The following is a 25,782-nucleotide window of genomic DNA, read 5'->3' as shown; positions in this document are numbered from 1 at the left end:
TTCCTTTTATGTCCGTAGCTAGTTTGATCTCGTTTTGTGCCTTGGTTTTTCTAATTTTGTCCCTACATACTTCTGTTGTTTGTTTATATTCATCCTTTGTAATCCTCAAATGAGTGGGCCTGAACTGACATTGGATTAGATGGGTGTTTTGTTTTTTTTTAGTGATCCAGAACTAGAAATAAAGAAGATCCAGACAGTAGGCCAGTGTAATTGTAGGTTCCTATGGGATAGGGGCAGGGGGAAATGTTGAGTGGTAATCTGGTTTCCGTGGAGAATATTGCATTTGAATCTTTTACAGACATAAATAAAAGCTGTATCTTCACTGCAAACAAAACACATACCACAACCCCTACCTCAATGAAAAATCCTAGTGGAGAAAAGGCAACAGGCAGATTTTATTTTGATGTGGCAAGTGAAGGTCAATACTGTATCCCCTACCCCACCCAGCTGTATTGAGGTAAAAACTAGAGTCTTGTCTCTGCTAGGATTCTATATAGAGTTAGTAAAAACACACCTTTTTTGCAGTGAAGCCTCTTAAGCTAAGTGAAACTGAGACCATGCCTACACTAGGAGCGTGCTTCTGGGTATACCTGTACTGGTGTACTATACTGGCAAAGTATCAGGGGGTAGCCATGTTAGTCTATATCCGCAAAAACAACAAGGAGTCCGGAGGCACCTTTAAAGACTAACAGATTTATTTGAGCATAAGCTTTCGTGGGTAAAAACCCCACTTCTTCAGATGCATGGAGTGAAAATTACAGACGCAGACATACTGACACGTGAAGAGAAGGGAGTTACCTCACAAGTGGATAACCAGTGTTGACAGGGCCAATTTGATCAGGGTGGATGTAGTCCACTCCCAACAATAAATGTGGAGGTGTAATTCCAGGACAGGCAAAACTGCTTCTGTAATGAGCCAGCTACTCCTAGTCCCTATTCAAGCCCAAATTAATGGTGTTAAATTTGTAAATGAATTTTAGTTCTGCAGTTTCTCTTTGAAGTCTGTTTCTGAAGCTTTTTTGTTCAAGTATAGCTACTTTCAAATCTGTTATAGAATGTCCAGGAAGATTGAAGTGTTCTCCCACTGGCTTTTGTACGTTACCATTCCTGATATCCGATTTGTGTCCATTTATTCTTTTACGTAGGGACTGTCCGGTTTGGCCAATGTACATGGCAGAGGGGCATTGCTGGCACATGATGGCATATATAACATTAGTAGACGTGCAGGTGATTGAGCCTCTGATGGCGTGGCTGATGTGTTTGGGTCCTCTGATGGTGTCGCTAGGGTAGATATGGGGACAGAGTAGGCAACGAGGTTTGCTACAGGGATTGTTTCCTGGGTTAGTGTTTCTGTGGTGTGGTGTGTAGTTGCTGGTGAGTATTTGCTTCAGGTTGGGGGGCTGTCTGCAAGAGAGGTCTGGCCTGTCTCCCAAGATCTGGGAGAGTGAGGGATCATTTTCCAGGATAGGTTGTAGATCGTTGATGGTGTGCTGGAGAGGTTTTAGCTGGGGGCTGTATGTAATGGCCGGTGGTGTTCTGTTGTTTTCCTTGTGGGGCCTGTCCTGTAGTAGGTGATTTCTAGGTACCCGTCTCGCTCTGTCAATCTGTTTCCTTATTTCCCCAGGTGGGTACTGTAGTTTTAAGAATGCTTGATAAAGCTCTTGTAGGTGTTTGTCTCTGTCTGAGGGATTGGAGCAAATTCAGTTGTATTTTAGGGGTTGGCTGTAGACAATGGATTGTGCAATGTGTCCTGGATGGAAGCTGGAGGCATGTATAGCAGTCAGTAGGTTTCTGGTATAGGGTGGTGTTTATGTGACCATCACTTATTTGCACTGTAGTGTCCAGGAAGTGGACCAGAGCTTTGTCTCTTCTGGAATTGACACCTCCTCATCTATTGATGGGAGTGGACCACATCCACCCTGATCGAATTGGCCCTGTCAACACTGGTTCTCCACTTGTGAGGTAACTCCCTTCTCTTCATGTGCCAGTATATTTATGTCTGCGTCTGTAATTTTCACTCCATGCATCTGAAGAAGTGGGTTTTTTACCCACAAAAGCTTATGCTCAAATAAATCTGTTTGGCTTTAAGGTGCCACCGGACTCCTTGTTGTTTTTATACTGGCAAAGTGCTGCTAGTGTGAATGCAGCTTATCCTGGCAAAATTGTGCTTTTGCCCGTATAGTTTATTCCAATGGCTTCCTCCTGCTCCCCCCTCCCCTGCCCAAGCAAAATAAGCTATATGAACAAAGACACAGTTTTGCCAGTTTAAGTGTGTCTACAGTAGGGGCTTTTTCTGGAACAGCGCTGTCAATCAGAAACCACACCTCTTCACAAGTCTAACTCAGTCACTTTTGAAAATAGGATTCAGGCTCCTAAGTTACTTAGATGCTTTTGGAAATCTTACCCTTTCTATCCAATTTCTTTTGTATATGAGATATTTATGAAGCAATGTAAGGAGATAAAGCACAGCATCTTTAGTACTACTAATAATGCATGTCCTCCTAGGGCACCTTTCATTTGAGGATTAAAACACTTCATGAACTTTGAAAGTCAGCACACACAAGTATTAGCCTATCTGTAAAAAGGGGGTAAGTGACACATTCAGGTTCATGCTGCAGTCCCATGGTATAACTATTTTGCCATGCTTTCTCTGAGATGAATAATCCCCAAACAATTAAATTTATGGGAGCACTATAATGTGGCACCTTGAGGGGAATTAAAGTCTATTCAGAAGCATTTATTACATTCACTTTGAAACAATTTGACTTTAATTTACTTCGGGCTCAGAGGCAACTGAGAAGCCATAACAATTATTTTTTCATTAAAAATTATGTATGTATTGTGACAGGGTCGGGCCAGATGGCTACAGGAGAGTGATAGAAGGCAGATATAGTAGCCCCAGGTTAAGCAGGTCCCTTTCCCCTGGGTAAGGTAATGGAGCAGTTCCAGAACAATCAGGAACTTGCTGGAACCAATTAAGACAGACAGGCTAATTAGGACACCTAGAGTCAATTAACAAGCTGCTAGAATCAATTAAGGCAGGCTAATCAGGGCACCTGGTTTAAAAAGGACCTCACTTCAGTCAGTGAGGGGCACACAAGGAGCTGAGAGTGAGAGGGCATGCTGCTGGAGGACTGAGGAGTACAAACGCAATCTGGCATCAGGAGGAAGGTCCTGTGGTGAGGATACAGAAGGTGTTGGGAGGAGGCCATGGGGAAGTAGCCCAGGGAGTTGTAGCTGTCACACAGGTGTTACACGAAACACTGTAGACAGCTGTGATCCACAGGGCCCTGGGCTGGAACCCAGAGTAGAGGGCGGGCCCGGGTTCCCCCCATTCCCCTATTGGATACAGGAGGAGGACCTGTACAGGACCTGCACTGTGGGTCCCACCAGAGGGGAAGGTCCCTGGCCTGTCCCCCAACCCACTAGGTGGACCAGCAGAGACTGTGGGGATTGTTCTCCTTCCTTTTCCCCATGTTGGCCAGTGATAATGTTATCTGAGTAAAACAGCAGATTTGAGCTACAAAAGTGGCCAAACAGAGGGCTGCCATGAATCTCTGAGGTGAGCAAATCTGCCAATAAGTGCAGGACCCACCAAGGTAGAGGAGGAACTTTGTCACAGTATCTTTTAAGCCATATTAGCATCCCTGTAATCCTCTTTGTGGTGCATTATCTTCTGAAACTCTTTATGAGGTTTAAATTAGACTTTAATTTAATAGAAGAATACTAAGGGGACACTGGAATTGATGTGCAAACTCTACCTCTAAGTGTTCACTGCCTCCATATCTGCGTATTTCACATAGCTGGCTGTTACCACCTTTCTGCGCAAACCTAGGGTAAAATGATCATTCGTGTGATAAACACAAAGATGTTTGGAACAAGCAGATATCTCTCCTCCCCTTGCCCCAACAAATAGTACTCCTGGGGGAATTCTGTGCACAATATTTTAAAAATTCTGCATATTTTATTAGTCAAAGTACCACAATATAAGCATGCTAGTCTACATGGCTGGCCCATGCTGGCTGATTCAGGGCTCGGTCTAACGGGCTGTTTAATTTAATCCTAGGGTAATTTTGTATCACCATGCACGTGCAGAATTCGTGTCCCCTGCAGAATTCCCCTCCTTCCCACCAGAGAAAATAGATTCTACCAGTTGCAATTACACCTTTTGCCCACCAGGGGCTGCTGTGGCATCAGAACAGAGGGTAGACAGCCATTGATAGGGAGGGGGCAGTGACTGCAGTCCTCACAGCACCCTGCCTGCACAGCCAGGTGGGGACGCATAGGATATGGGGGGGACGGACAGCGTGGAGCACATGGGGCTGCTGGGGAGTCACACACACTGGAGTTCAGAAGGGCTAGTGGGAGGTGGGGCAGACTGGGGTGGGGGCACAGGAGCTAATGGGGTGATAGTATTGAGCCAGGGACTGAATGGGAATGGTGGTGCAGGGTCACATAGGGATGGGGAAAGGAGAGTGCAGGGATACACAGGGACAGGGGCAGATGTGTCTGACTGAGTGGGAGAGGCTACAGATCAGCCAGGGTCTGCATGGGGGATGCTCTCCAACTCACTAACAATCCCGTCTCTCCCGTCCAAAAAAATCTGTTCCATACTTCTCCTAGCCACACCCAACAACCCTCCAGGTTCACTCTCAGGCTGCTTCCGAGCAATTACTTCCCTCTCCCTCCGCTCCTCCATTACCTCTGACTCCCCCAAGCCTTCTCGCTGCTTATGCGGGGGGTGGGAAATACAATTCTGTATTGTAGTTTAAATGAATTATTATTATTCAAAGTTCTGTATTAATATGAGTAGGAAGGAATCTATTTGTTAAAAATATTTCTTGGATCTTAGTTTTTTGTCTGGTTTATTACAGACATACTTGCTGACAGGTATTTTGAAATAAATTACCACAATAATTGAAACTGGTGTGATTATATTATGGTTTTTTGATTAATAAAATATGCAGAATTTTAAAATATCGTGTACAGAATTTTACATTTTTTGGTGCAGAATTCCCCCAGGAATATTACTGTGTAGATGTTTAGGCTCAGGCTGCAGCTTGAGCTTTGCGATCCTCCCTCCTTACTGCGTCCTAGAGCATGGGTTCCAGTCTGAGCCAGAATGTTTACACTGCAATCAGACAGCCCCATAGCCTGAGACCCTGAGTCAGCTGGCATGGGCCAACCGTGGATTTTTAATTGCAGTGTAGATATACCCATAAGGGCTAAACCAAGGGACTGTTTATAGTGACTTCTGAGTTCTGTACCTATCTTGGCAATATCTCCTAAAAGCTGGATTTTATGCACAGTTTTTGTAGGAATATTTTTAACAAAAATTTGGTAAGAACCTACAACATGTTTTGTGTTCCTGCAGTGGAATCTAGAAGACTGTTCTCGCACAGTGTGAAAAGTCTATTAATATAACGTTGGGTTCCAGATTTAGTTTGCTCTCATTGCAAGAAGAATTAGTGCAGTCTGCAAATGAGGCTAGGCTACAGCGAATTCAGATGTGAGAGGAGGAATGCCAGAAATTGGAGGGGATGAGTTAGATGCTTTTAAGGTGAGAAGAAGGATTCCAAAAATAGCATAAGGAAAGGTGGAAACAAATGTCTAGAATGTAAAATTTAAAATATAAGCATTAGAGAAACTGAGAAATGTTTCTCGAACTTTAGGTTCTTGCAGGGATGTGAAGGGTAACAAGAACGGTTTCTACAGGTGTTAGTAACAAGAAGGTCAGGGAAAGTGTTGCACCCTTACTGAATGGGGGAGGCAACCTAGTGACAGATGATGTGGAAAAAGCTGAAGTACTCAATGCTTTTTTTGCCTCGGTCTTCACAGACTAGGTCAGCTCCTAGACTGCTGCACTGGGCAGCACAGTATGGGGAGGAGGTGAGCAGCCCTCAGTGGTGAAAGAACAGGTTAAGGACTATTTAGAAAAGCTGGACGTGCACAAGTCCATGGGTCCAGATCTAATGCATTCGAGGGTGCTGAGGGACTTGGCTGATGTGATTGCAGAGCAATTAGCCATTATCTCTGAAAACTCATGGTAGTTGTGGGAGGTCCCGGATGACTGGAAAAAGGCAAATATGGTGTTCGTGGTTTTTAAAAAAAGGAAGGAGGAGAACCCAAAGAACTATAGAGCTGTGAGCCTCACCTCAGTCCCTGGCAAAATCATTGAGCAGGTCCTCAAGGAATCCATTTTGAAGCACTTGGAGGAGAGGAAGGTGATCACGAACAATCAACATGGATTCACCAAGGGCAAGTCGTGCCTGACCAACCTGATTGCCTTCTATGATGAGATAATTGGTTCTGTGGATATGGGGAAAGTGGTGAACATGATATACCTTGACTTTAGCAAAGCTTTTGTTATGGTCTCCCACAGTATTCTTAAAGCAAGTTAAAGAATTATGGATTGGATAAATGTACTATAAGGTGGATAGAAAGCTGGCTAGATCGTTGGACTCAACAGGTTGTGATCAACGGCTCAATGTCTAGTTGGCAGCCGGTATCAAGCGGAGTGCCTCAGGTTTTGTTCAACGTCTTTATTAATGATCTGGATGATGGAATGGATTGCACCCTCAGGACGTTCGCAGATTACACTAAAATGTGGGGAGAGATAGATGTGCTGGAGGGTGGGGATTTCACAGTGTAAGAAGCACCATTATGTCCCACAGGGTTTCCAGTTGGGAACCTGTTGGGAGATCATGCTCCACACAGGGGCTCTCCCTGGCACTTGCGCATGGGAGCATGCTGCATATGTGCTGCCTACTCCCTCTCTTCTGTGCTCCCTGCCTCAGTGCCAACCACGTCTACAAGTAGAGGGGAAAATGGAGTCCCTAGGTTGTGACCATTCCTCTCCAGTCACCCCACAGGCCAGCCCCCTGCTTTGCCTCAGCCCCTTATTGTATTTTAAAAGCCTGAACTATGATGTCCTCGTTCAGCCAGCTGGGAAGAAACTATGAACTGTGCTGCTTCTGGAAGCATAGTATCCACCTGTAAGAGAGGTGATAGATACCCCATGGGGAAAGGGAAGCCTCACTTCAGCCACCCAGCCCCCTCATTGCCCATGTAGATTCTGCTCTTATGCGGCCAGCTAGGCTTGCAGCAGGCTGCCTCCCCAGAGCTGTTGCCGGACCAGTTATAACTACGTGTCTTACACAGTACAAAGTCTTTGGCTTTGTTTAATTGAAAACATCAGTGTTTTGGAGGACGGATTATTTGACTCCGGATGGAATGGTGCTGAATCCTTCTTGCCTCCAGCCGCTACCATGATCCACACCCTCCCCCAACCCTCCCTCCCCCAGTATGCCAAGAGTGACTCAGTCTCTCTGAAGTTACTAGGACTAAATGGACCTGATTTCGGATAGGCTGGGGGTTTGGCAACAAAAGGACTAAGATAGCAGTAAAAGCGCTGGGAGTAGGAAAAGGTATTAGTTAAATCTGAGTAGTAGTTAATAATTAGTCACAAGGTAGAGATAATGGATCTGGGTTCTGCTTGTCAGCATTATGTGAAATTGCCCTTTTAAAAACTTTGATCCATCTAAGGATTGCTGTATTGGGGAAGACAGGTCTCCTGGAGACAGTGGATGGGAAAACTGGCTCTGGGAAAGTAAGTACCCAGCACAGCTTCTCTGGCTGTGACTCTGGCTTCCTTTGGAGGGTGTATGGGGGTGTTGCAAACCTTAGGAGGTGAAGGAAATAGGGTGTTTTATGTGCTGGATAGTCCTCATTTAGACCACGGAGCAAACTGCTCTGTTGGTCCCTGATTGTTCCCTATCCAGTGCTGTGTTTGCCAAGCCCTAAAAGTGATCTGTAAGAATGATCAAGTTGTCTTGCCCACCTAAAATACCCTTTAAAGGCATTATCACTTCCAGAGGATTTTGTTTGTCATCTTCTCTCATCTCCCTTCCCACCCTCCCAATCCCCACAGAGGAGAAAACTGCTGTCTTGGTGAGTTGACAAAGATGGTAGTTTTTTGAGGGATAGGTTTTTGACTCCATAAAGGCAAAAATATCTTAATGGTTTTGGTACTCTCAAATGCACTGGATGATGGGGAAGTGCTCCCAGGGTGTCATCCTGGCTCTCACCCATTCCTGGATGAATAAATGGAAACTATTTCCTTGTTGTACTTTGTCTCCTGGTGTCTGATAATGCTTGTACACCTCAGTCCTTCAACAGTCCGCGTTCTCACTCTCAGCTCCTAGTGCCTCTTGCTCCCAGATCCTCACACGCACACCACAAACTGAAGTGAGCTCCCTTTTAAAAACCCAGGTGCCCTGATTAGCCTGCCTCAATTGATTCTAGCAGCTTCTTGATTGGCTGCAGGTGTTCTAATCAGCCTGTCTTAATGGTCTCCAGAAGGTTCCTGATTGTTCTAGAACCTTCCCTGTTACCTTACCCAGGGAAAAGGGACCTACTTAACCTGGGGCTAATATATCTGCCTTCTATTACTCTCCTATAGCCATCTGGCCCGACCCTGTCACAATTGTTTTATTTTTGAATGCAGTTTTTTTTGTACATAATTCTACATTTATAAGTTCAACTTTCATGATGAAGTGATTGCACTTCAGTACTTGTATTAGGTGAATTGAAAAATAGTATTTTTTTTTTTACAGTGCAAATACTTGTAATCAAAAATAAATATAAAGTGAGCACTGTACACTTTTTATTCTGTGTTGTAATTGAAATCAATATATTTGAAAATGTAGAAAACATCCAAAATATTTAAACAGTATTTTATTATTTAACAGCATGATTAATCGCACGATTAATCGCAATTAATTTTTTTAATCACTTGACAGCCCTAGAATTTATCGAACGTAGAGGTGTCAAAGCCGGGGTTGGGTCTTTGTTTATTTTCTGTGTAACTTGTATACGTATGTCCTCCCTTACTATTTCATCTTTGAATCCGTGGTTTTTCTATTAAATACTCCAAGTGGGTCTCTGTTGTGTAAACTGTGTGGAGTGTGTGCACCAAAGTGAACTGATAACTGGTGGGGGTGGGGTGGAGAGGTTTCATGCCTTCCCGGGTGACTAACCTAAGAGGAACAGTCAGAGTTGTCTGGTAATTAAGAATCTGGGTGGGTAGATTTTGGGGAGACTTGGGACCAGAACAGCTGTTGGTTGTAACCCTTCAAGGAGTAACAAGGCTGGTGGAAGCTAGTGGGAGACCTTGTGCTTATGGGCAGGCTACTGGTGTCAGAGAGCTGAACCACAGTAGCATAGCATTAAGGCACCCCAAAGTTTAGAGGGTGGGTGGTGACAAAACCCCTTACGTGCATGGGTAATCCCCAGAAGTCACAGTTGTGTAGTCAGTACAGGAGCTGCACCCCAATCTCAATGAACTGAAGCTCACCTGTGAAACATTTGCTAAATAGACATTAAGAGATAAAGTGAAGGAGCAAAGTACAGTCGTATGGCTTATTATCTTCTTTTGTTTACTTTAGATTAAGGGAAATGGCTCCATGTCTAGTTGGCAGCCGGTATCAAGTGGAGTGCCCCAAGGGTCGGTCCTCGGGCCGGTTTTGTTCAATATTTTCATAAATGATCTGGAGGATGGTGTTTGCAGATGACACTAAACTGGGAGGAGAGGTAGATAGGATACAGAGGGCCCTAGACAAATTAGGGGATTGGGCCAAAAGAAATCTGATGAAGTTCAACAAGGACAAGTGCAGAGTCCTGCACTTAGGACAGAAGAATTCCATGCACCGCTACAGACTAGGGACCGAATGGCTCGGCAGCAGTTCTGCAGAAAAGGACCTAGGGGTTACAGTGGACAAGAAGCTGGATATGAGTCAACAGTGTGCCCTTGTTGCCAAGGTGGCTAATGGCATTTTGGGATGTATAAGTAGGAGCATTGCCAGCAGATCGAGGGATGTGATCATTCCCCTCTATTTGGCATTGATGAGGCCTCATCTGGAGTACTATGTCCAGTTTTGGGCCCCACACTACAAGAAGGATGTGGAAAAATTGGAAAGAGTCCAGCGGAGGGCAACAAAAATGATTAGGGGACTGGAACACATGACTTATGAGGAGAGGCTGAGGGAACTGGGATTGTTTAGTTTGCGGAAGAGAAGAATGAGGGGGGATTTGATAGCCGCTTTCAACTACCTGAAAGGGGGTTCCAAAGAGGATGGATCTAGACTGTTCTCAGTGGTAGCTGATGACAGAACAAGGAGTAATGGTCTCAAGTTGCAGTGGGGGAGATTTAGGTTGGATATTAGGAAAAACTTTTTCACTAGGAGGGTGGTGAATGCGTTAACTAGAGAGGTGGTGGAATCTCCTTCCTTAGATATTTCTAAGGTCAGGCTTGACAAAGCCCTGGCTGGGATGATTTAGTTGGTGATTGGCCCTGCTTTGAGCAGGGGGTTGGACTAGATGACCTCCTGAGGTCCCTTCCAACCCTGATATTCTATGATTCTATGAAATACAACAAGGCAAGGTTTCAGAGTAGCAGCCGTGTTAGTCTGTATCCACAAAAAGAAAATGAGTACTTGTGGCACCTTAGAGACTAACAAATTTATTTGAGCATAAGCTTTCGTGAGCTACAGCCCACTTCATCATATGCATGCCAAAAAGGAAAGGAGACTATGAGCCAGTTAGTCCTTGGATACTATGCTAAAAAGCAGCTTGGGAGCTTATGTTTGAAATATGGTTTGAAATGGTTAAATATGAAATCACAGGGATAGATAGAATTTTATATGAACCATCTAGACCAGTGGTTCTCAAACTAGGGCCGCTGCTTGTTCAGGGAAAGCCCCTGGCTGGCCAGGCTGGTTTGTTTACCTGCCGTGTCCACAGGTTCGGCCAATCGCGGCTCCCACTGGCTGCGGTTCACCGCTCAAGGCCAATGGGTTCTGCGGGAAGCGGCGCGGGCCGAAGGATGTGCTGGCCGCCCTTCTCATAGCCCCCATTGGCCTGGAGCGGCAAACCGCGGCCAGTGGGAGCCGCGATTGGCTGAACCTGCGGACGCAGCAGGTAAACAAACCGGCCTGGCCTGCCAGGGGCTTTCCCTGAACAAGCAGCGGCCCTAGTTTGAGAACCACTGATCTAGACCAATATGTGTAAACAAGGAATTGAGTGGTTTTCTAATACTTAATTCAGAAGGAGTATTGACTCCTATAGGATGCCGTTTGTGTTCTGTATATTCTCAAAATGTTTTGAATTGACCTTCAGATGCTTCGTGCAGTATAGGTGGTGCATCTTTCCGTGGTAACTCCCTAAGTGAGTTACACGGAGTTCCTCTGTGGAGGGTTTCTATGGCAAGAAACCCCAGGCTGAGATTTTAAAAAGTAGGAGGCTAAATCTATATTTTGGTTCCTAACCAAGTGGCCTGATTCTCAAAGGTGCTGAGGAGTCAACAGCTCCCATTGATCTCAGAAGGGGATGAAATAGCAAGTCATGTATATAGGTACCCAGTTTAGATGCTTATTTTTAGGCTTCAATTTCTGAAAATCTTGACCCCAGCTTCTCTCATGTACCGCTTAAGAGAGAACCATTCCTGCATCTATTCCCCAAGGGTCAGTTTGTGGAGAGGTTCTGTGTTTGTCAGCCTTTGGTTCCTGCTCAGTGTGGTCACTGATAAACTAATGTTGTCATCACATTTAGTGTCCTCTGTCTTATTTTATGGTCTCTGTGTAAGACTTGCTCATCTGTATAAGAGCTAGGTTATATTGTTATCTTGCTAGGGAGCAAGGCCAGCTAGTGTATGCGGTAGGGTGTGATGAGTCACCTTAAGTTTTCTGCAAGTGGAGAAGTGTTTTTTTCCTCACTGATATCTTGGGGATGTATTGGCTGAATTTTAACTTCTTTGGGTGCCACTTAAGATTGTTTCTCAAAGTGTGATGAAAATATTCCCTGGTCAAGTATTTATTACGGGGTCACATTTCTGATTTATTTTCAGATAGTCAAAAATTCTGAAATAATTTTAAATGATTGTAGGCAGGACAAAAATGTTAGAGGAAACTGCTCTGATGTACATGCAAAGTACAGTATCTCTATAGAGAATGAGGTAAACATTCATTTTCTAAAAAGAAAAGGAGTACTTGTGGCACCTTAGAGACTAACCAATTTATTTGAGCATGAGCTTTCGTGAGCTACAGCTCACTTCATCGTTGCATCCGATGAAGTGAGCTGTAGCTCACGAAAGCTCATGCTCAAATATTTTGGTTAGTCTCTAAGGTGCCACAAGTACTCCTTTTCTTTTTGCGAATACAGACTAACACGGCTGTTACTCTGAAACCATTCATTTTCTGAGGAACCTGTCCCCTGAGGGATTGAGGGCACCTAGCGTAACTTGCCGGATAGGACTTTTAGTGCTGGGTTTGGCTTGAATACCAATTGAAGAGTATTCCAGGGCCTAAACCAGTAGCAGTGCTGAAAGTGGAACCCTTCCACCCCTCCCCCACATTGGTTCCTGTGTAAAAAGCTTAAGCAGGGATTCTCAAACTCTCGCAGTGTGGCTTGCATCTGATAACATAAGAACAGCCGTACTGGGTCAGACCAATGATCTATCTAACCCAGTATCCTGTCTGCTGGCAGTGGCTGCTGCCAGAGGCTTCAGAGGGAACAGGACAATTATCTAGTGATCCATCCCATGTCCTCCCATTCCCATTCTGGTAGTCAGAGGTTTAGGCACACCCAGAGCATGGAGTTGCATACCTGACCATCCTGGCTAATAGCCAGGGATGCACCCATCTTCCATAATGGAATATGTCTTGTGAGCACTCACATTCATAGAAGAAGATGATTAGGATTGGAAGAGACCTCAGTAGGTCATCTAGTCCAAACCTCTGCTCAAAGCAGGACCAACACCAACTAAATCATCCCAGCTAGGGCTTTATCAAGCCGGGTCTTAAAAACCTCTAAGGAAGGAGATTCCATCACCTCCCTAGGTAACCCATTCCAGTGCTTCCCCACCCTCCTAGTGAAATAGTGTTTCCTAATACCCAACCTAGACCTCCCCCACTGGAACTTGAGACCATTGCTCCTTGTTCTGTCATCTGCCACCACTGAGAACAGTCTAGAGCCATCCTCTTTGGAACCCCCTTTCAGGTAGTTGAAAGCTGTTATCAAATCTCCCCCCCCACCCGCTCTTCTGCAGACTAAACAATCCCAGTTCCCTCAGCCTCTCCTCATAAGTCATGTGCCCCAGCCCCATGATCATTTTTGTTGCCCTCTGCTGGACTCTCTCCAGTTTGTCCACATCCTTTCTGTAGTGGAGGGCCTAAAACTGGACACAGTACTCCAGGGCTGAATAGAGGGGAATAATCACTTCCCTCAATCTCCTGGCAGTGCCCCTACTTATACATCCCAAAATGCCGTTGGCCTTCTTGTCAACAAGGGCACACTGCTGACTCATATCCAGCTTCTCATCCACTGTACTCCCCAGGTCCTTTTCTGCAGAACTGCTGCTTAGCCAGTCGGTCCCCAGCTTGTAGCGGTGCATTGGATTCTTCCATCCTAAGTGCAGGACTCTGCGCTTGTCCTTGTTGAACCTCATCAGATTTCTTTTGGCCCAATCCTCTAATTTGTCTAGGTCCCTCTGTATCCTATCCCTACCCTCCAGGATATCTACCTCTCCCCCCATTTTAGTGTAATCTGCAAATTTGCTGAGGGTGCAATCCATCCCATCATCCAGATCATTAATAAAGATGTTGAACAAAACCGGCCCCAAGACCAACCCTTGGGACACTCTGCTTGATACTGGCTGCCAACTATACATCAATCCGTTGATCACTACCTGTTGAGCCTGACAATCTAGCCAGCTTTCTATCCACCTTATAATCCATTCCTCCAATCCATACTTTTTTAACTTGCGAGCAAGAATACTGTGGGAGACCATATCAAAAGCTTTGCTAAAGTCAAGATATATCATGTCCACTGCTTTCCCCATATCCACAGAATCAGTTATCTCATTATAGAAGGCAATCAGGTTGGTCAGGCATGACTTGCCCTTGGTGAATCCATGTTGACTGTTCCTGATCACCTTCCTTGCCTCTAAGTGCTTCAAAATGGTTTCCTTGAGGATCTGCTCCATGATTTTTCCAGGGACTGAGGTGAGGCTGACCAGTCTGTAGTTCACCAGGTTCTCTTTCCCTTTTTTAAATATGGGCACTATATTTGCCTTTTTCCGATCGTACGGGACCTCTGCCGATCGCCACGAGTTTTCAAAGATAATAGCCAATGGCTCTGCAATCACATCAGCCAATTCCCTCAGCACCCTCGGATGCATTAGCTCTGGACCCATAGACTTGTGCATATCCAGCTTTTCTAAAAAGTCCTTAACCTGTTCTTTCATCACTGAGGGCTGCTCACCTCCTCCCCATACTGTATTGCTCAGATCAGCAGTGTGGGAGCTGACCTCGTCTGTGAAGACCGAGGCAAAAAAAGCATTGAGTACTTCAGCTTTTTCCACGTCATCTGTCACTAGGTTGCCTCCCCCATTCAGTAAGCGTCCCACACTTTCCCTGACCTTTTTCTTGTTGCTAACATACCTGTAGAAACCCTTCTTGTTACCCTTCACATCCCTTGCTAGTTGCAACTCCAGTTGTGTTTTGATCTTCCTGATTACACCCCTGCATGCTCGAGCAATATCTTTATACTCCTCCCTATTCATCTGTCCAAGTTTCCACTTCTTGTAAGCTTCCTTTTTGTGTTTTAAGCTCACCGAAGATTTCACTATAAAGCCAAGCTGGTCACCTGCCATATTTGCTATTCTTACTGCACATCAGAATGGTTTGTTCCTACGCCCTCAATCAGGTTTCTTTAAAATACAGCCAGCTTTCCTGGACTCGTTTCCCCCTCATATTGGCCTCCTAGGGGATCTTGCCCATCAGTTCCCTAAGGGAGTCAAAGTCTGCTTTTCTGAAGTCCAGGGTCTGTATTTTTCTACTCTCATTTCTTCCTTTTGTGAGGATCCTGAACTCAACCATCTCATGGTCACATTCTCACTCTCAATTACACAACACCTCTGTGACAACTACAGCAGTTGTGCTGTGGTTGAGTAATGTTAGGAAAGTGCTGTTACTGAATGTGGTTTGTCTCTTTTGGGAAGAGTTAATTACATGAGGAAGAGGAGATTGTTGCCTCTTCCCTTCCTGGCTGTTCTGTCCTTCTCCACTGGTGACAAGAGAGGAGCCAGTAATGGTTGATTGGCCAGCTCTCCCCACTTGACCAGCGAGTGCTCTGTGGCTCTGAGCTGAATTATGTGCAGAGAATCCCTCTGACTAGAAGCTTTGGGCGCTATCGCCCAGTAACAAAACTAGCTTTAATGAGCTTGGAACCAAGACCAAGCCGGTGGAGTGGGAGTGAAAATCCAAAGGATGATCTGCAGTCCAAGAACCATTGCTGCCATGGGTTGCTTATGTGCATGTTGAGTTGTGTTCCAGGAAGTATGAGTATTGTTTGGGCCAAAGTGGCTTTCCGTGAATCTGACCTGACTCCCAGGCCAGCTCTACGTTAGAGACTTCTGCTGGCATAGCTGTCTCCTGTTGAGTCTGAAGAGGTGTGAGCCCTGACCCACAGAAACCCCTAGTATCAACACAGGTGCAGAACTGTACTTTTACTGGTATAGCTTGTTTCACTCATGCAGGGTGGTTTTCCTGCAGCGGTACAGAGTGCTGCTTTGCCAATATAACAGCTGCCGCACTAGAAGTGCCTTGCTGGTATAATAGACTGGTATTCCTGTACTGGTGAAGTGCTCCTAGTGTAGACTGAGCCTAAGAAATCATGGGCCCGCTTTTTACCCATGTTAAGCAGGTTGAACTCTAATGGAGTTGGATCCACTTACAGTGGGTCTGAGAAGCATTGCTCTTGATAGATGGCTAGAACTTCAGCCAAAATCTTGAAGCTGATATTGAACATACAGTTGGGCTCCTAGTAACTACACTGGCCAGACTCTGCCACGCTTTTCTAACGACTCCTCCTGACTTTAGTGAACGATGAATGTGGACACTCTGTAGACTTCATGGTATAAAGTAGCTGCAGGATTGATGGCAGAATCTCTTCACAAGATCTGTATGACAGAGAACCTGTCGTGATCTGGAGCTTGTTTGTGGGGGTCAAAGGGACGCTGTCAAGTCAAAATCTAGTTGGGGTCCAGAAAGGTCTTTCAAGTACTATACTTGTGTGAAAAACTGTATCCCTAAGATGATCCTTTTTACAAAACTATGATAAATGTTGTACAAACTATGCCTTGTGAGCTAAGTTCCCTCTAAGCTGCGTGGCTGTGCAGCAGGCTGTCAGGGGTTGCACAGGTGGGGAGAGTTGCTGCGGCTGGGGAGAGGTGCCCCAACCCTGGGCTACTGCAACGAGAGAGGGCTGGGGGGAATCCTCTTTCCCTGCCACAGCCCCTGGGCAGCCTGCACTCCAGACCTCTTAATCCAGCCCCACCCCAGAGCCTGCACCCCCAGCTGGAGCCCTCATCCCCCCACACACACATACACACTCCAAGCCTCTGCCCCAGCCCTGAGCCTCCTCCCACACCCCAAACCCCTCATTCCTGGCCCCACCCCAGAGCTTTCAACCCCTCTTTCCCCCCCGCATCCCAACCCTCTGCCCCAGCCCTGAGCCCCCTCTGACACTCTGAACCCCTTGGCCCCATCCCTGCCACACATCACCTCCATATTGGTTCACAAAACCAAATTCATTTGCACATGCATGTAAAAAATTAGAGGGAACATTGCTTGTGAAGTATCATTTAAAAACTCATAATCTGCTGAATGTTGTTTTCCTGGTAAAATATGTGTGGCAACATTGTATGTAAAGTTATAAGGGTCTGCTGGATAACACTGCAGTGACATGTCCCGAAGTTAGAAAAGCAGGCCCAAACCAGTTCTTCAGAGACAAAAGACACATTGACGCCTCGGCCAGGTTGATCAGCATAATCAAATGGACTATCATAAACTCTCACTTAGGTAAGCAAGAACTTTACATATAGGCAATAGAACAGCTGGGGGTTCCTGTAAACAGACTGGCTGTCAGCTGAACCCCGACTGGAGATAATCCTCAAAGAGAGGAGAAAGTTATAAGAATAGAGAACACCCACAACATAAATTACCTCTGTACTGTGCTCTGTTCAGGGCAACAACAACTGAAGAAACATTGAACTGGGAGAGGGGTCCTGGTCTGGAGGCTTCCAGACAGTAAAGACTGTAAAGCATGTGGTGAGAAAAACCTTTGCTTTGAATCCATTTAACCTGCTAAGTTAGATATTAGTCTGCATTTTATCTTTTTATTTTCTTTTTAACCAATTCTGACTTTTAAGCCTCATTAGTTGTGATCAGTTAACATCTATCTTTCTATAGCTAATAAGCTGGTTTTATTGTTTTATCTAAGCCAGTGTGTGTTGGAATGAAATGTTAGGAACCTTTACTTGAGATAACAAGGTCTGTGCATATCATTTGCCATTGATGAAATGATGGACGTTATATGAGCTTCCATTGTCCAGTAGAGAGCTGAGCAGTATAAGATGCACATTTCCGGGGGAAGATCTGGGACTGGGAGTTTGCTGGTGTTGCCCTGTATGTAATTCATGAGTGGCAGGCCAGAGCATTCATGCAGTTCAACTGGGAGTGATTTTGCATGCTAGAGGCTGTGTGTGAACTGGCCATGAGTGGTTGTTCTCACAGCAAAGCTGTGTACAAGGCACCTCAGATTGGAGAATTGAGGGGACACAGCTGTTCAACAGTCCAGACTGTACCCTGGGTAATGTCACAACTTGCAATGGTGGGACTCCCCAAGTCCATTTTTATGAGCTTTGTTACATTTCTCCCCTGGCCCCCATGTACTCATTGCTTTGTGAAAGACCCACACAAACAGCAAAAGAAACTGATGGAAAAACTTTACTGTACAGTTGAAAACTGAAACTGCTCACATAGTGCTGCTGGTGCTTGTAGTAGAAGGAGAGCGCCTGAAACATGGAGCCTGGTATGCTGCCTAAGGCCTAAACAAAAGTCAGGCCCTGCTGAGATAAAGCAAAGTTAGCAAGAGTCAGACTATGAGCAAAAGTCAGGCCCTGTTACAAAACATGCCTGCTCACAGGTTCATTGTCTGGTCCGTGAACATGGCTCATACTGCAAAACCACAAACACTCCTAGGAAGTGCTAGATACTGGATACCTGCATAAACCCATTCCAGAAGGGTCATGTCAGAACACCCCGATACCCCTCCTAAAGATAAGGTCAGGATGACCGGGATCGAGATTTTGATCGAACCAAGAGGAACAAGGTAAAGGGTGGTAACTAACCACATCAGAGGAACATGTAACTGGTTTGTATTGGGGAATAAAAGAGTTGTCACCGCGAGTGTCTTTATCTGGCCAAAGGGCCTGCTGCTCACTGATTGTGGTCCATTGTAACAGCATACCTGTTTTAGTATCCCTGTAGAATCTATGGGATGCTATTACTGTGCTTCGTTGACAATAAACCTGGCTGACTGCCTTCACCACTGAACTGAGTCTTTGGTCTTCTTGGACAGTTTGATCGAGGTCTGCTGTGTTGGCTGCCTGGCCAGAACCAGTGCAGCACATGGAGAGAACACACTCAGCCAGCAACTGACAGCAGTGCTAAATATAAAAAATAAATGAACTGGAAAAATAAATAACCTTTTTCTTTATACTCCTTCACTTATTGGCATCTTGGGTATTGTAACAGTAATTGTGGGGTTTTTTTTTTGTTTTTGTGTTTTTACCAGTCTGAAATATTTTTTAAAGTAGACTGTGTCCTTTTAAGATCTCCAGTAGTGCTTTCTGTGTGTTACTGAGATGAATTGTTCTAAGCTGTGAAAGAGGAAATTGTCTATATGTGATCAAAGTAGCAGTAATGTCTTGTTAGTATAGTGACTGCTGCTAAAACATGCTATTGGATGTTGCTGTAGTATTTAATCTATTCTATTATGAATTTGGGAATAGCTGCCAGTCCCAAGGTAAAAACAAATACCTGGATGTGGTAAATATTGGCTGTTATCCCTTGTTTTTGGATGGTAAACTCTCTACCTAGACTCTTCGATAAAGCTGGCTAAAAACAGGTAAATGACTTTGTGAAAAATGTTAGTTGTTTCCATTTCACAGGGTTCAGAATGACCCTTTTTTGCAATATCTTTCTACTGACTATTTTTTTTGCTTTGTGAAAACCCAGGAGGGTAGGAGGAATGGGATCTGGATTCCTCCTCTTGACCTCTCTGTCTAGTTTCCCTCTTTTGTCAAATAGGGAGGATGATGCTGAGCCACCTCTGAAACACTTGGGCGGAAGGCCCTGTGGAAGTGTAAGTACAAGTAATAATTCATTCAGCGTTTGTGCAACTAAACATCTAAAAATGTGTCCTAAAAGCAGAGGGGTGGCTTTTGTACAGGCTGCACAAGGCTTGGAGATGAGTAAGTTCTTATGTAAGACTCTGCTGCAAACTCCAGCTCCCCTAACAAGCCTGCTTGGGCTGATTGAAGTGACAACAAATGGAAAGTCACGACAACGGTGCAAAGGTCCTAATTTTAGTTTACAAAAAGTCCAGGCCCATGCCGTTTTACTGACTGTTAGCTTAATCCTTTTCTAATGGAAAATATCTTCATAAGCTTTCAGACTATTAGGGACAGCTATCAAAACAGCACAACAGCGAAATGTGTGAGAACAGTCCATGGAAAAGGCTTACTCAGTAGCATGCAGCTGGAGGGAAAAGACCATGAAATATTCCTGAGTTTTGCCACAGAAATCATGGCCATGGCAAACATGACGCTTAGCAGAGCTCCTCGTGCCAAAGCAAGAGTAGGGTGAAAAGCATCCATGAAGTGGTCAGATCCCCAGCAGAGACTAACTCGGCACAAGGGTTAGACTGACTGTCCATGCTTCAATACCATCTGTGCTGTCCAGGACACAATGAAGACTCTCCCTACTCTGAAAAGCATCTCCTCTTCATGTCACAAGAAAGCAGAAGCTTGAAGACCATTGACGTGGGAGCATGAGAAACCAGAGAGCCAGTCTGATGCCTACTAAAAGTCAATGCACTCTGCAGTGCCAGTGAGCAGAAGAGGGAAAAGTATAGAATGAACCAGTCAGCTTGTGCGTGCCCTCTTTTGCCCTTCGTTAGCCCTTCATAGAATCATGCAGATGCCCCTTCTCTGGGGTGCTCTGTGTTTGCTGTGCTAGCTAGGCTCACCCATCTCTGCATTACCAATACTGTGGGAGCAGAGCTCATTGCATCCCTCTGTCATGCTTTCTCTGCATTTATAGCATGTGGCAGGATACAGCAGAGGTGCAGTTGTAACAGTATGGTCCTGATGAGATTCTCACAAGTGTCCTTTTGCACACGCAGGGGCATACAGAAGGATCTTCTGAAGTTGCCTCCTGGTGCCTAGGATCAGCCCTCTTTGGGAGCACATTAACATCTGCTTTTAATTGCGTGTTATTGCTGAAGGTATCTTTTAAATGGCTTGTTTAGGATGTACGGTGCCTGCATGCTCTAATGCGGGCACTTTGGTCATTAAAATATCTTTAGAAATTAGTGGCAGAGTTGACAGTGGGTTCTCTAAATCAGCTTACACCTATCTTGTCTTTTCTCTTAGATACACATGGGAAGGTAATACTGTTGTAGGCAAACTGCCCCTAGTTGGAAGGATGAGGATTGTGCCTTTCAAACTGGCTGTCTTGTCACAACTGTTTTTCTGACCTCTCCATGAGTGCCCAGGCCAGATGGGGGACTAAGCTTCAATCTGATCATGACTAGGCTGCTCATTGCATTAATAACATCTCTGCTATTGAGCAGATAACTTTGATAAGCAACCTGCTCCTAATTATAACTCCATGCCAGACTCTTGCGTAAATAGATCTTATCAGGCTGTCCCTGTGCCTCATCGTGTTAAGACAAAGCACCGTGCTGTGCAAGAGTTGAGTAATATGGCTGTTGCTATAACAAATTATTAATACCAGCCTTGCTGCTGATCAGTACCCACTGGAGGGCTGCTATGTGGCCACTGCATCTTTTGGGATACATTCTTCTCAAAGTCCAGGAATCTAGATAAGAGTGTCTCCAAATCATTAGTTTCAGAAGCCTCCTGATTTCCCTTTGGAAACATTTTCTCTTTAAATATGTTAATTATGGTCTAGAGCAGGGTTTGTCAACCTGTGGGTTGGGATCCAAAATTGGGTTACTAGAATGTTTCAAAGGGTCACATAGCATTTCCTGTGGCTCCTGTCCCACAGGGCTGGCTGGGCTTGCCTCCCCACTCCAGGCACTGCAACCCCTGGGGTCCCCGTGCCACTCAAGGTTGGCCCAGCCATCATGATGATGGGAGCCCAGGCAGGCCAAATCTGAGTGAGTGGCCCTGCAACCCATGAGCCAGCTCACAATTCCGCTATCACAGATTTGGTCCAGTCAGGGGGGTAGGGCCAAACCAGAGCCGAGAACCAAGCCCAGCCAGCCTCATAGTGCGGGAGCCTCTGCTGTGGGGTGAGTGCTGGGCAAGACCCAACTGAAACAATCTCAGGGCCCCCACTCCCAGACTATTTACTGGGTCGTGACAGGCCATAAACATTTACAGATGGGCCCTGAGCCCAAGAACCACTGGTCTAGAGACTTAATAATGATTGTACTGACCTGTAGAGGGTGTGTTTCTGTCACTGCCCTCTGCTGGATGGAAGCAGACCTCATCTGTGTCAAAGGTACTGTAATGTTCATGGAGATTCTCCTTTAGCTCAAGTGATACAGGTTTGTGGTTCTGGAACAGCAGGATCTGGGTTCTCCCCTAGTTCTTACATAGCATGAGGGGATGAAATTGGGAAGAAAGGGGCATCCTGGACTCCCCTGTCCTCTTGCGCCATCTGTCCTGGGGAGGCCTGGGGGGAAGAGGGGAAAAATGGTCATATGATGTACACACAGAGAAAGGTGAGGGGCATGGGGGGGAGCAGAGTGAGCAGTGGAGAGGAGATGATGAATGCAGTGTATGGAATAAATGAGGAAGGAGAGAGAATGAAGCAATACTGGAATGAGGGTGGGGATAAAATAAGAGGGGGAGGGTGTGACAGAATGTAACCATGTGTCCACACCCTATGCACTATCTTAATCTTTTTACAAAGTACATTTTGTGAGATATCGTTTGAAAACTCATGATTAGCTGGTCATTATTATCCTGATAAAAAGTATATGACAACATTGCATGTGATGTTACAATATTCCACTGTATGGTGGTGTTAATACGTGTTCCAAACCACAGCCCTACCCAAGTAGAAGTTGGCATACAGGGCTGTCTTAAACAAAGGAACATGTGCTCTGCTTAATTTGCATTTAAGCAGTAAACAGGATCATCAAGCAGGAAGAGAAACAAAGAGACTCTCTAATAGGTGAGGAAAAAGCAGCAGGGAACATCCTTCCCTGTTGACACTTTGTCTCCTGAATCTCAGCCGGAAATGGTTTTTCAAGCGGGGGACTGATAATATAAAAAGGAGGGACAAACGCCCCAAGGTCCGCCCCTTTATAGCATTCACGGCACCTGAAGCAACAAGACAAAGGAAGCGCTCGGTGGATTCTAGGGAGAATTCTAGGGATTCTAGGGTCCTGACCTAAGAAATTTGGTCAGTAAAGCTGCTGAGAGCATGTGAGAGAACTTTTGCTTCGAGTTTGACATAGTACGGTAAGTTAGGCACCAGTTGAGTTTTATCTTTCTTGTAACCATTTCTGAATTTTATTCCTCATTACCTGTGCTCACTTAAAATCTCTCTGTTTGTAGTTAATAAACTTGTTTTATTGTTTATCTAATTCAACGTGTTTAAATTGAAGTGTCTGGAAAACTCCATTTGGGGTGGCAAGTTATGTGCATATTATTTCTATTAAAACAATACCAGACTTCATATAAACTTGTATTGCCCAGGAGAGGGCTGGGCAGTACAGGACATACCCCCAGACTTAGATTTTTCTCCCAGAAATGTATGTTGGAGGCACCTGCAGCAGAGGGGGAAAGGAGTCCAGGAGAGCTGGCTGTATTTTAAAGAATCCTTATTGAAGTTACAGGAACAAACCATCCTGATGTGTAGAAAGAATAGTAAATATGGCGGGCGACCAGCTTGGCTTAACAGTGAAATCCTTGCTGACCTTAAACACAAAAAAGAAGCTTACAAGAAGTGGAAGATTGGACAAATGACCAGGGAGCAGTATAAAAATATTGCTCAGGCTGCAGGAGTGAAATCAGGAAGGCCAAATCACACTTGGAGTTGCAGCTAGCAAGAGATGTTAAGAGTAACAAGAAGGGTTTCTTCAGGTATGTTAGCAACAAGAAGAAAGCCAAAGAAAGTATGGGCCCTTTACTGAATGAGGGAGGCAACCTAGTGACGGAGGATGTTGGAAAAGCTAATGTACTCCATGTACTTCACGAACAAGGTCAGCTCCCAGACTAGTGCACTGGGCAGCACAGCATGGGGAGGAGGTGACCAGCCCTCTGTGGAGAGAGAAGTGGTTCAGGACTATTTAGAATAGCTGGATGAGCACAAGTTCATGGGACCGGATGCACTGCATGCAAGGGTGCTAAAGGAGTTGGGGGATGTGATTGCAGAGCCATTGGCCATTATCTTTGAAAACTCATGGCAATCGGGGGAGGTCCCAGACGACTGGAAAAAGGCTAAAGTAGTGCCCATCTTTAAAAAAGGGAAGAAGGAGGATCCTGGGAACTACAGGCCAGTCAGCCTCACCTCAGTCCCTGGAAAAATCATGCAGCAGGTCCTCAAGGAATCAATTCTGAAGCACTTAGAGGAAAGTGATCAGGAACAGTCAGCATAGCTTCACTAAGGGCAAGTCATGCCTGACTAATCTAATTGCCTTCTATGATGAGATTACTGGCTCTGTGGATGAGGGGAAAGCAGTGGATGTGTTGTTCCTTGACTTTAGCAAAGCTTTTGACACTGTCTCCCACAGTATTCTTCTTCCCAGCAAGTTAAAGAAGTATGGGCTGGATGAATGGACTATAAGGTGGATAGAAAGCTGGCTTGATAGTTGGGCTCAATGGGTCGTAATCAATGGCTCCATGTCTAGTTGGCAGCCGGTATCAAGCGGAGTGCCCCAAGGGTTGGTCCTGGGGCCGGTTTTGTTCAATATCTTCATTAATGATCTGGAGGATGGCGTGGACTGAACCCTCAGCAAGTTTTCAGATGACACTAACCTGGGAGGAGTGTTAGATACGCTGGAGGATAGGGATAGGATACAGAGAGACTTAGACAAGTTAGAGGATTGGGCTAAAAGAAATCTGATGACATTCAAGAGACCAAATGGCTAGGCAGCAGTTCTGCAGAAAAGGACCTAGGGGTTACAGGGGACGAGAAGCTGGATATGAGTCAACAGTGTGTCCTTGTTGCCAAGAAGGCTAACAGCATTTTGGGATGTATAAGTAGGGCATTGCCAGCAGATCGAGGGACGTGATCATTCCCCTCTATTTGACATTGGTGAGGCCTCATCTGGAGTACTGTGTCCAGTTTTAGGCCCCACACTACAAGAAGGATGTGGAAAAATTGGAAAGAGTCCAGTGGAGGGCAACAAAAATGATTAGGGGGCTGGAGCACGTGACTTATGAGGAGAGGCTGAGGGAACTGGGATTGTTTAGTCTGTAGAAGAGAAGAATGAGGGGGAATTTGATAGCTGCTTTCAACTACCTGAAAGGGGGTTCCAAAGAGGATGGATCTAGACTGTTCTCAGTGGTAGCAGATGACAGAACAAGGAGTAATGGTCTCAAGTTGCAGTGGGGGAGGTTTAGGTTGGATATTAGGAAAACCATTTTCAATAGGAGGGTGGTGAAGCACAGGAATGCGTTACCTAGGGAGGTGGTGGAATCTCCTTCCTTTGAGGTTTTTAAGGTCAGGCTTGACAAAGCCCTGGCTGGGATGATTTAGTTGGGGATTGGTCCTGCTTTGAGCAGGGGGTGGGACTAGATGACCTCCTGAGGTCCCTTCCAGCCCTGATATTCTATTATTCTAACCAAGGCTGCTAAGAGCCAAGGCATGGCTGGCTGGCTGCAGCACACATGGACGTAGTTGGGAGTGACTTCCATGCTGGAGGCTGTTTGTGAGCAGTCCAGACTGGAGGCTGCAGCAGCAAGCAATATAAAGGGCACAGCTACTCATTAGCCTGGTACAAACCCTAGTGTGTGAGTGAGGGGACTAGGTGGCAGGGGCTGCATTTATAAGTTAAACTGAGCTTGGGCAGTCATTCAGAAAAAACAAAGGATGGCTCCTTGGTCCTGCCTCCTCCCCCCCCCCCCCGCACCTCCCTCCCCTTTCACTGTGTGTGCACGTGCCATCTCCTGGTACTGTGACCGTTACCACCTCTGCAGTTTCCTAATGCAGTGTGCGTCTAACTTTGGTAAGAGGTGGTCCCCACTGATGGGCACACTGCAGCTGAAACCACAACATTTATTCATAGGGTGCCTACATCTTATGAAAACAATGAGGAGTCCGGTGGCACCTTAAAGACTAACCGATTTATTCGGGCATAACCTTTCGTCTGTAAAAAACCCATTTCTTCAGATGCTTATGCCCGAATAAATCTATTAGTCCTTAAGGTGCCACTGGACTCCTCATTGTTTTTGTGGATACAGACTAACACGGCTACCCCTCTGACACTTGGTACATCCTATGTTGAGGGCTGCATTAGCAGGAGCCTGAGAGTCTGAGAACTGCGCCTAATTTGCATTTAAATTGACACTACTCATTATTGCCATAAATTGACACTACACATTATTGCCATGCGGCCATCAGGGTTAACAATTAAGGTCCAGTTAACGGTAAGTCTAATGCGTACCGGTTAACCAGTTAA

At 45.4% G+C, this 25,782-nt stretch overlaps 1 protein-coding gene across 3 annotated transcripts in view; it reads left to right on the top strand.

Moving 5' to 3' along the window:
- Nucleotides 1-25,782, top strand: part of SLC31A1 (solute carrier family 31 member 1) — a 58,369-nt gene that overhangs the window by 6,197 nt on the left and 26,390 nt on the right. Inside the window, exon 2 of one of the 3 annotated variants that reach the window (XM_077835531.1) lies at nt 1,839-1,962. The exons of the other annotated variants lie outside the window; for them this stretch is intronic. The gene's annotated coding sequence lies outside the window, so the exon portion shown is untranslated. The remainder of the gene's footprint in view (nt 1-1,838; nt 1,963-25,782) is intronic. 3 annotated transcript variants of the gene reach the window in all.

The sequence above is a fragment of the Eretmochelys imbricata genome, chromosome 16, assembly GCF_965152235.1.
Source record: "Eretmochelys imbricata isolate rEreImb1 chromosome 16, rEreImb1.hap1, whole genome shotgun sequence".
In the NCBI taxonomy this organism is placed as follows: domain Eukaryota; kingdom Metazoa; phylum Chordata; order Testudines; family Cheloniidae; genus Eretmochelys; species Eretmochelys imbricata.
The sequence above is the reverse complement of the archived record's forward strand: the minus strand, read 5'-3'. Positions and strand labels throughout refer to the sequence as shown.